The following is an 11383-nucleotide window of genomic DNA, read 5'->3' on the forward strand; positions in this document are numbered from 1 at the left end:
GACTTGAAATCTGTGCTTTTCTTTCTATGTTACTACCAAAACCAACTTCTCTGGGAATTCATCCATGGTCTTTTAATGTTTAGGGAAACAGTGATTTTTAACTATGTGCACAAATCCTTTGATATTCTTTCCTCCCTATTTCCCCCTCCCCTCGAGTGAGGCTGGACTTGATGGCTTTCTTCTAGCGAATGAACGTGGAGGAAATGATGGTGCATGATTGGATCTTTTTAAAATTTTTTCATTTATTTATTTTTGGCTGCTCTGGGTCTTCGTTGTTATGTGGGCTTTCCTCTAGTTGCTGTGAGCAGGGGCTACTCTCTAGCTGTGATGTGCAGGCTTCTCATTTTGGTGGCTTCTCTTGTTGCAGAGCATGGAGCACACAGGCTTCAATAGTTGCAGTTCTCGGGCTCTAGAACACAGAATCAATAATTGTGGTGCACGCGTTTAGCTGCTCCGCGGCATGTGGAATCTTCCCAGATCAGGGACTGAACCCATGTCTCTTGCATTGGCAGGTGGATTCTTTACCACTGAGCCACCAGGGAAGCCCATGATTGGGTCTTAAAAGGTACTGTGGGGACTTCCCTGGTGGTGCAGCGGTTAAGAATCTACCTTGCAATGCAGGAGATGTAGGTTTTGATGCCTAGTCAGCGAACTAAGATCCCACAAGCCATGGGGCAACTAAACCTGCATGCTGCAACTAAGACCATCGAAGCCAAATAAGTAAATAAATATTTTTTAAAAGGGGGGGGTGTTCCATGGCTTCCCTCTTGCTTTCTGTCTCTTGGGTCACTGATCTTGGGGGAAGCTCTCATCTCATGAAGACACACAGGCAGCCCCATGAAGAGGTGCTATGGTGAGGAACTGAGGCCTCTAGCCAACAGCCATGTGATGAGTTGTCTTGAAAGCAGACCCTCCAGCCCCAGTCAAGCCTTCAGATGATGCAGCCCCACCAATATCTTGACTGCAATTTCACGAGAGACCCTGACTCATGGAAGGAGCCCTGTGGCCTCAGGAATCCAACCTCGGAGCCAAACACCCACAGTCCGATGGGTCCTCACTCTCCCCGTGATGTGCAGAAACAGGCTGTGCCACGTTCTCTGTGACCAGAAACTCGCTCTGCAAGCAGTGGACCAATTCCGCCAGGTCTGAGCATGCCAGAGAAACAGCAAAGACACTTGGTCTGAGGGAAAGAGATGCACACAGAGGCTCGGGGCCGCCACTCCACGTGTCCTGAGGGGAACCGCCATGCCTGGGTTCCTCTTCCTTGTGGACAAACCCCAGGGCTCTGCACAGGCAGACAGACTACAGTGACTTGGAGACATGGAGACCGCCCTGCGCTGTGGCTGGGGTTCATCGAGGGGTCAAGAGTCTGACCAAAAGCGAGGGACTTGACAGGAAGAATGCCAAGGCGAGGGTTTGCAGCTTTGTCTGGTGGCCCCCATTTGACACGGTCTTCTGTCTGCATCCCATTTCCTTATCATCGAGGCAGGCAGGCTGAATCCCCCTTTGCAGGGTCTCCAGGGCCAGGCCTACCAACAGTCAACAGAGTGAAAAGTGCCCCCAGGGGATCAGTTTTGATTTTCCTCCCTGAAGTGAGCTCTTCTGACTTGAAATGAGTAAATTTCCTTGCTCATTAACAAAAACAAAAAAAATCTGCAGACACTTCCTTGGGCTGACAAGTCTACCTGGTTTGTCATTGGCATTTATGGATTATCTGGGACATTTAGAGAATTTTTGTTTGTCTGGAACTGAGAGGGTTTCCCAGGATATGAGGCTTTCAGTGTTAAAAACGTATACAATCTGGGCAAATAGGACAGACAGTCACTTATTGGCTGTTAGGTAAGTGGGAAGTCAGGCAAATACAGATAGGTTTTTTTTTAATAAAAAATTAATGATAATATTTATCACTCACCTTCAGGGGAACATATCTTAACAAGAAATAAAACCCTTGATACTGAATTTCTTCAGGAAAGTCCAGTGCTCTTTTGCAGGGAAGGACAGAGTTCTGTTTCCTAGACTTGACCTCTTTGCCTTAAAGATAGTTTCTGTTAGCAGCCCTTGCAAACAATAACTCACCTGAAGGACTGGGCTTTTTCTAGAAAGACAAGTAAGGTTGTTTTGTGAGTCAACACGTCTGCAAGGAAGAAAGCAGTTTAATTTAAACGCTAGCCAGGCTCTCCGAGGGACACTTGATTCTTCACAGGGTGCATTTATCTTGAATATGATTATCAGGCTACAAAATTCATTGTTCAAGAAGAATAACTGTTTCAAATTAAAACATTTACCTTCATATCTTTAGGAGTATTAGGCATCTCCATTATATCGTGATGGTGGGAACTTGATCTTAGCCAGTACCAGAATCCTCATCTTTTCTTCAAGGTTATGTCTAAGCTCAGGTGATATTGAGGTTGAGGGGTGTATAAGGTGCAGGGCAAGGATGGAGGCAGTGGCCTCTATTACTCAGCAAATCCTCCTGAGCCCATGTGCTGCGCCAGACAGTGCTTCAGAGGCATTCTCTCTCTTTATGTCAGATCAGTATTGATCTGCACTATCTTTATCCCCATTTTACAGGTGAGACACAGAGAAGGGGAGAGACTTATGCAAGGATGACATAGAGGAGTAAAAGGCAGAGGGGAGGTATGAAACCCGACAGCTTGATTCTAGAGACAGCCATCTGGGGTCCTTCATTTAACGAACGTTGGTGAATTGTTGTTACCTCAGGATGGAGCAGTGAGCAAAGCAGAGCCCCCTGCCCCGGCGGCACCCCCATCCTGGCCTTTATACCCCACCGCCTCTCTTCAGCAGCCACAAGACATCCACTCCTCACTTGGTCCTGGGGCAGCATTTTCTCTGGTTCCGACTCTAGAAGGCTCTGTGTCCAGTGACCCTCTTATTCCTTCCATGCTTCTCCTAGGAAGACAGACATTCATTCTGCTCTGTGCACAGGGCTGCCCACAGCAGTCAGCTCTTGCAGAGCTAAGAGCCCATCTCCTTCCAACTGCCCTCAAGCCCAGGGTACCCTTGCTCTCGCCACGTCAGGGCCCAGGGAGAGGTCTGATCCCCAGGACCCACCGCACGTCTGGCTCAGGTGGGTGCAGGGGCTAGTGCTCAACTTCCCAGAGCATGCATGCTTGCCTCTTTCCTCTTTTCACTCCCCTTCTCAGTGGACAGGAAACTGGCTGTAATTCACCCAGTTTACTCCATGTTCCATGTGACTTGACGGCTACAGATTTTGAGTTTCAAAACCCTAAAGCCTTCTCTGCTCACTGAAGAAAATCCCTTCCTCCAGCTGGATGTGTGTGGCTGATCCCAAGTGGCAGAAGGGTCAAGTAAGGAATAACCACAGTGGCTGCCCTGGTAGCTCAGATGGTAAAGAATCTGCCTGCAATACAGGAAGATCCCCTGGAGAAGGAAATGGCAACGCACTCCAGTATTCTTGCCTGGGAAATCCCATGGACAGAGGAGCCTGGCGTGCTACAGTCCATGGGGTCACAAAGAGTCAGACACGACTGAGCAACACTTTCACTTTCAGGGGGACAAAACCAGCTGTTAACAGTGCAGGTTGATGGCCTATCCTCATCTTGACATCTCAGGCCCTGTAAATAAGCACCATTTGGGACTTCCCTGGAGGTCCAGTGGTTAAGACTTCACCTTCCAATGCTGGGGGTGTGGGTTTCATCCTGGGTTAGGCAGCTAAGATTCCACATGACTCACAGCCAAAAAACCAACACATAAAACAGAAGCAATATTGCAACTGATTCAATAAAGGCTTTAAAAATGATCCACATCAAAGAAATCTTAAAAAAAAATAAGCTCAATTCATGCATTATTAACGCTCACAATACCTCTTCAGCATATACCCTTCTTTGTGCCTCAGTTTACTCACTTGTAAAGTAGGAATAAAAATAATACTCACCTCATAGTTTGTTGGGAAGATTAAAATGAGTTAAAAGTTTCAAGTGCTCAGAACAATTTCTGGCAAAGGGTGGATTCCATGTGAGCTATCAAATGCTATCATTGTGATAGTTTCGTGTCATATTTGTCTTTCCCTTTACATATATGCCAGGGTAAGGACAATGTTTTTAAATGTTTTTATTTCTGTATCCTCAGCACATGCCATGGTCTGGCATGTAGTAAGTATTCAATATATATTGAATTTTAATTGAATGAACAAACCCTGTTATGTTTCTATCTCTTAATGTTAAAAAACCATATTTGATGCAGTAAAGTTGGTAACTTCTCCCCGAATTCCATCCTCTCCCCTTCCTTGAACAAGATGACATTCCTTAGAATGTCAGAGCTAGGAGGTCATGTGTGAAGTGTTAGTCACTCAGTCCTGTCTGACTCTTCGGGCTCCCATGGACCATAGCCCACCAGGCTCCTCTGTCCATGGGATTCTCTAGGCAAGAATACTGGAGTGGGTAGCCATTCCCTCCTCCAGGGGATCTTCCTGACCCAGGGATCGAACTTGGGTCTCCTGCATTGCAGGCAGATTCTTTACTGTCTGAGCCACCTGTAGCCTAACCTTAACTTACAAAGACAAGTCATGAGCCCCTGGAAGGGGTAGTGAGGTGCCTGTGGTTACCTGGTTATAACGCAGTGAAAGAAGAATCGCCAGAGGTAAGGGGCTTCTCACCTTTTTTGCACAGCTCTTCGATGAGAAAACAAAGCTTATCCCTTCCTTGTACTCATCACTCACTGATGCCACTGCAGGAATACTTCACAAATAGGCTCCAGGGTGGGAAGAGTACAGACCACGATGCTAAAGAGATCAGGGTTCAGACCTCAGTTCCACCACTCAGTGGTTGGATAAATGAAGCCCCACTTTCCTTGTTTATAAAATGTGGACAATAAGCCAGAGTCTGCAGGAGTTTTGTGAGGACTGGATGAAGGAATGTGTGAATGTTTCTAGCACAGAGTAGACATGCTTGTCTCCTCCTCGCCTCCCCCCCACCCCCGCCACCTGCTCTGGTAGCAAAGCAGAGAAATGAAAGACAGGACCCTTTTTCTCCGGGAGATCGCAATCTAACATCATCAAACATCTTTCTGAGAAGGAAGAAACTTGAGCAGAGATGAGCTGAAGGGCAGAGTCACTGGAGAGGGAACATGAACTGAGGAAGTTTCATGGAAGAGGCAGTCCTGGTTTTAAAGGAGAGAAAGGAGACAGATCACCAGCATGGATGGAGCACAAAGCTTTTCCAAAGGGCTTTGCAGAGAGATACCCCCTCCCCCAATGAAGTAGCCACCCTCCCTCTCTACCCCTCTCTCCCAGCTTGGCTTCTTCGCACTTACACTGCTCGCTCACACTTGTCTTTCTATAATTGTATCCCCAATGAGGGGCTTCCCTGGTGGCTCAGACGGTAAAGAATCTGCCTGCAATGCAGGAGACCTTGGTTCCATCTCTGGATCGGGAAGATCCCTTGGAGGAGGGCAAGGCAACCAACTCCAGTGTTCTTGCCTGGAGAATCCCATGGACAGGGGAACCTGGTGGGCTGCAGTCCATGGGGTTGCACAGAGTCAGACACAACTGAGCAACTTAGCACAACACAGCGCGGCATCCCCAAGGAGACTTTCTGTTTCACGTTTAGTGCTATAGCTCCCCTTCCTAGAACAATGTCTGGCACAGAACAGTTGTCCAAAAAAAACATTCGTGGAACAAATAAGGAGTGACAATGTACAAAGGTAGAGACTGGGTTATCTTGGCAAGAAAGGGGTGGTCGGACTGAGCAGAGGGTCTATGTTTAAAATATTGAGGAATGCAGCAGACGGGGCTAAGGTGCAAAGGCTGAGATTTGATTCTTTTCAGCGACAGAGAGAAAGGCTCGGCCGTGAAGCTGGTGGAGTGGCTTCCCTCTCCAGAAGGCCCACATTCCTGACCTTTGGCCAGTCCCTTTCACTCCCATACCAGCCAGTGAGGCTCGAGAGATAACCTCCAGCCACCCAAGATCCTGGGTGCCTTTAGGTCAGCCCTTTACATGCAGATCATCTGTGGTCACGAGTCATTCTCAACTGCATTTAACTCTGGCGAGTGTTGGTCCAAGGAGAGCAAAGTGTTAGGAAAAAAACAGATACTCAGAACCCACAAAGAAACATGGTTGAATCACCAAGCATCTTGTTTGTCTCAGAGGTTGAGGTAACCTCTAGGAGCCTTACACCCATAAAACCGTCCACAGTATTGAAAACATGCTGTAGAAAAACTCCCTGGTGACCAGGAATGTCCCTTCCAACGTGGATGGAACTGGAAACATTCTGAAAAACCTGAATGACCACGAGTTGACCAGCCTAGTGTTGCTGCTGTCCGGTAGGGGGCGCCGTTGGTACAAATTGTGTCATTTACACATCGACTCCATTATTCTCATGACCGTCCGGCTGTGTTTACAGCTTTGCACAAACACTTGGCCCTGGTTTTTAACACTGGATAGGGAACAGGTGTGCCAGGAGAAGAAGGTGGCTTGTTCCAATACTTTGAAGGAAAATGCTTTTCTGGTTGGCACCCTAATGACTGTAACTAGTTTTCTTCCTACAAAAACTTTTCCACGGTTTTCTAGTCCTCATCATGTCAGATTGGCTTTTCTCCTAAAGAGGTTATTTTATGTAGCTTATCCCAAGGATCAATGTTTAGTGTCCCCAGAATCCCTGTATTAGAGGAATGTCGAGCTGTCGAACTGAGGGAACCCAAGTCCCATCCTTCAGCTTGAAGAAAACCTAAATGACATAGGGTCAAGCCCAAGAGATGAACTTACCAGGGCTGCAAGGGTGGTTATTTTGGAAAACTGCTCTTGGGTTCCCCTGTAAGCAATGCACAGTGATTTGAGGAAGAGAGCTGCACCCTAGAAATCCCAAAGAGGGGGTGCATAAGAGCTTCTGAATGCTGGTTATTTTATGGATGCTTCCCTGGTGACTCAGTATAGAAAGGATCTGCCTGTAATGCAGGAGACCCAGGTTCAATCCCTGGGTCAGGAAGATCCCCTGGAGAAGATGGCTACCCACACCAGTATTCTGGCCTGGAGAATTCCAAGGACAGAGGAGCCTGGCGGGCTACAGTCTATGGGGTCTCAAAGAGTTGGGCAAGATTGAGTGACTAACACTTCACTTTTTTTTAACCCCCTTAGGCACAGGATGGTAGATTTGCATCTCTGGGAGCTTCAAGCTCACAGAATAAGGGATGAATAAAGGGTGCCCTCCTTAGTGCTAATCCTTCACCCCTTTCTAAGCAACAAGCCCCCAAGGCTGGCTCATCTTCCCCAGACGCTGCTTGGGCCACCTTGGGATGCCCAAGTCACTACATCGGTCAGGGAAGTGCCAGGACTCTTGGGAACATGCAGATATGCTGATCTTTTCTGGAGTCTTGGACCTTCGCTGTCTCCAACATACCTGCTTCTGGTTCTTCTAGCAAAGAAGAGCAGTGAATCCCCCCAAAGTTCCAGGGCTCCTCATGGCTCAAGGACTCTGAGATCAGGCATCCAGTCTGACTCAGTGTCTCAGGACGGCCAGGAAGTCCCTTCTGGCCCCTCAACTCCCTCACACACTCACACCGCACTCCCACCCCCCCCCCACACACAACTCTAGCGGATGGAGGTACCAGAGAGAGGCTGGGAAACAAAGGTGGCTTTCACCCAGAACCAGCTGAGAGAGGACGACCGTGGCAGGGTCTGCAGCCCCGAAGCAGGGTGCCGTCCTGTGACTCTGAGCTCAAAAATGTGTGAAATTTCTTTTTGCTGGGTATTCTACATCAAGCGGAACCTGTTCTCAGAGAAACATTCCATTTCACAGACCCTAATGGCTTTCCTCTGTGCCGATGCATTAATGAGGCTCCGGCTCGTTCTAATCAGAAGGAAGCCATGCAGATAATTGCCTGAATTTTTAATTCAGGGTTATGATAGGGGAATCAAAGTCACACTGCAGTTGCTGAGGCTGCCTCTGGTTCCAGACCATTGACTTTTGCAATTTTCTTTGATTCCCCCTCTCCGTCTCTTTCTCCCCCACCCCCAGCTCTCTCCCTCTCCCTCTCTCTCTGGGACTTGGTGGAGACTACAGTTTCAGGTAGGGGCGGGCTTGGAGTAATGGAGCAGCCTTGGGGTCTCTACACAGTCTTTCTTCTTCCTCCTCCTCTTTTAAACCCTCTCCTTCCCCACCACCACCCCCCACACACACCATAAAAGGATGGATATGGCCTGCACCTGTCACCCCAGGGCTGGTTCTGGGAGAGTGGCCCGCACTGGCCTTCCCACTCAGGGTCTTCATGCCTGCAGGCAGAAACAGGAAATTTGCCCCAGGAGAGGCTCTCCCTTGGCAATTGACTTCTCATTTCATCCCAGTTCTTTGGAGCAATGGAGAGAAATGGAAAGGCCAAGGGGAAAGGCAGCTCAGTGACCTGCTCTAGATGATGCGGGGACTAGAGCAGGTGGGAAGCTGGAGGGATCTAAGCCTGGGTCTTTTCTGAATTAACTCACACCACAATCCCTGCACACTGGCAATTCTAAAGAACTTACAGGTCTCTGAGAATTTACAGGTGGTAGAAAGAGGTGCAGGCAAACTGGTTAGATTATTTGCCACCCACCAGCAAGTACCCAGAGGTTGGTACAGAAGGAGGCTCCCTGACGTTGGGCAGTCTTCCCAGTGTATCCAGGACCTTGGAGTGAAAGAGAATTTGCTAGGGTGAGAGTCAGTCTTTCTGGCTCAACCCCAACCAGGCAAGCTGGCTTTTCCGGGAGAGCGACTGTTCCTGCAAGGAACGTGTCTTCTCCCAGCATCCTCCAGGGCTGGCTCTACTACAACACCATCAGCAGATGTTTGCCCTGGAAGCCAGTAGTCAGCAGAATGACTCCATCCCTTCCGGATAGGGCTGCTGAATACCTGGTCACCAGTCACATAGTCTCTAACAGCAGAATTTATTTCCACATCTCTGGTTCTATACAGGTTCAGGATTCTTACTTTCAGAAAGAGAGAAAAGATGCTCGCACCATGACTGAGCATCTTCTAGGTACCAAGGCTCCTTCACCATCATTCCATTTAATCACAACTAGTGCCTCATGAAGAAGAGATGACCGCCTCTACCTTACAGATCAGGAACATCAGGTTCACCAGAAAGAAAGGGAAATTTTGCCACCTCCTGTATCTCACTTTCCATTGGAACGTTTCTTCAGTGGAATCCAGAAGTTCCTTTATAGTTGTGTTCTCAGGGCTTGGTGATGCCACTACAAATGCAGTCTTTCCAACTGCAGGCTTTCAGAAATTATAAGGAGCAGTTAGCTTTATCATGCTGCTGGAATTTGCTCTCCACGGGGCTTTTGTCTCCTCAATAAAAACGTCACCTCATGCTTGAGACCCGGGTTTGACCTCTACTTCGGAAAGATCCCCTGGAGAAGGGAATGGCGACCCACTCCAGTAGTCCTGCTTGGAGAATTCCAAGGATGGAGGAGCCTAGTGGGTTATAGTCCATGGGGTCGCAAAGAGTCAGACCCAACTGAGTAGCTAAGCCTTTCACTTTCATGCTTGAAGAATAGCTCTCTCCCTAGTGAGCCCTAGCAACCTTCAATATGCTCTGCTGTCACCTAGACACTAACCAGGAAAGGAGAGAAGACTCAACTCCTTAGCAACACGCCATCCATTTAGACCAGTGGACCTCATCTTGGCTCTGTAATATATGAAGATAGCACAGAATATCCTAAGAAATATTTATGAACCTATGTTGAACTTTTTATACAAAATCACTCTCCATTTCTTTTAATTAAAAAAAAAAGTCATGTGCTTTGGAACACCTTTATGCAGAATCAGGGTCTCATCTATTCAGGAATATTTCGACCCAGAAATCGAACCGGGGTCTCCTGCATTGGATTCTTTACCAACTGAGCTATCAGGGAAGCCCATCATCTATTCAACCAGTCAGCAAACAATGAGCACCCACTATGTGCCAGGCTCTGCCAAACGCCAAGGATGCTAAGTTAAAAGACTGAGTCCTGCTCTCCAGGAGGTCGCAGTTTACTGGGGTAGATGGATGTGTAAAGACTTACTGTGCAGGGTAAGGGCTGCAGCAGAGGCAAGTATGATATAATATGAATATTGACAGGGATTCCGAAATCGAGTTAACAAGGTGATAAGTCAACTCCAACAAAATGGAGAGGAACAGCAAAAATGCTTATTCCTGAACCCGGAGTATAGACCCATTCTGGGACAAAAGACCCGATTCTAAATTTGGTTCCTGGGACTTCCCTGGTGGTTCAGTGGATAAGACTCCATGATCCCAGTGCAGGGGGTCAAGGTCCAATCCCTGGTCAGGGAATTAAGATCCCACATGCTGCAGCTAAGCCCTTGCGCTGCAGCTATGGAGCCCATGCCTTCTAGAGCCTACGCACCACAACTAAAGAAGCCCGCCTGCCAACGATTGTAGAAGCCTGTGCACCACAATGAAGATCTAGTGCAGCCAAAAATAAAAAATATAAAATAAACTTGAGTCCCTTCTCACTCAAGAGCCATCTTTCTCTTAGCTCCCTGGAGATCCAGACTGCTCCCCAGGTCCTGTGCATTCCAGCTCCAGCCCTGTGAACTTGGAGTTAATGATTAAACTGGGCATCGGTGCCATGGCTTCCTTGGGGTGAGCTGGACTGCTCAGCTCTGGAAACTGCCAAGTTCCTGGCTCTGCTCCAGCCCAGGATAAGCCAGAGACACAGCCAGCCCCCACACCCAAAGGCAGCTCTTTTTCCAAGTCGGCTGGAATCTCAACGATATGCAGTCGTCGAACCTCCTGCTGCACACCCAAGGCACTGTGGTACTGTAGAAAGGGGGTGTTCGAGGAGGTGGGAGTCTTGGGTCCAAATCCTGGTTCTGTTCCTAACCAGATGGGTGACCTTGGGACAGTCTCCTTACCTGTTCTGAAGTTCAGGTTCCTCATCCATAACAAAAGAAGGTTAGACCAGAGCATGCCTTGTTCTCTCACACTTCCATGACTTTGCACATGCTGTAACCTTTGCCTGGCACACCCTTCCTATCTCTTCTGCCTTCTTACTCATCCTCCAGGATGCAGCTGAAGGGTCGCCATCATCAGGAACTCTTCCCCAACCTTCTCCCTACAGACTGAACCGGGTGCCCCTCCTTTTACCTGATAGCACCCTGTGTTCCCGTTCAGCCCATTGTCATCATTGCTTTGTTTGTCCCTTTATCCTGACCCACTAGTCTGCAACACAACAGTGCCTAGCATCTAATGTATGTGTGTTCAGAAATTTTAAGTTTCATCCAGTTAGAGTCGTGATGATTACTGATATTGATGAAATTATTTCTACCATTTTATTTTGTGTTTTCTTTCGATCGCTTCTTTTTACACATTCTACCGAATTGACTGTATCTTCTTCTGTTTGGTTTGGAAGTTTTCCACTTTATTTCCATT

At 47.9% G+C, this 11383-nt stretch overlaps 1 long non-coding RNA gene across 1 annotated transcript; it reads right to left on the minus strand.

Annotated features, from left to right (window-relative positions):
- Positions 1 to 222: 222 nt before the first annotated feature.
- On the minus strand, positions 223 to 11068 carry LOC145543332 (uncharacterized). Its single transcript, XR_014080647.1, has 7 exons — positions 10867 to 11068; positions 5293 to 9637; positions 4637 to 5139; positions 3136 to 3382; positions 2286 to 2910; positions 2077 to 2134; positions 223 to 409 (listed from the first exon to the last, which is right to left on the minus strand). It is a non-coding gene; the product is annotated as an uncharacterized LOC145543332 (long non-coding RNA).
- Between the last annotated feature and the right edge of the window lie 315 nt (positions 11069 to 11383).

This window comes from Giraffa tippelskirchi, chromosome 3 (assembly GCF_054371585.1).
Source record: "Giraffa tippelskirchi isolate mGirTip1 chromosome 3, T2T-mGirTip1v1.2.pri, whole genome shotgun sequence".
In the NCBI taxonomy this organism is placed as follows: domain Eukaryota; kingdom Metazoa; phylum Chordata; class Mammalia; order Artiodactyla; family Giraffidae; genus Giraffa; species Giraffa tippelskirchi.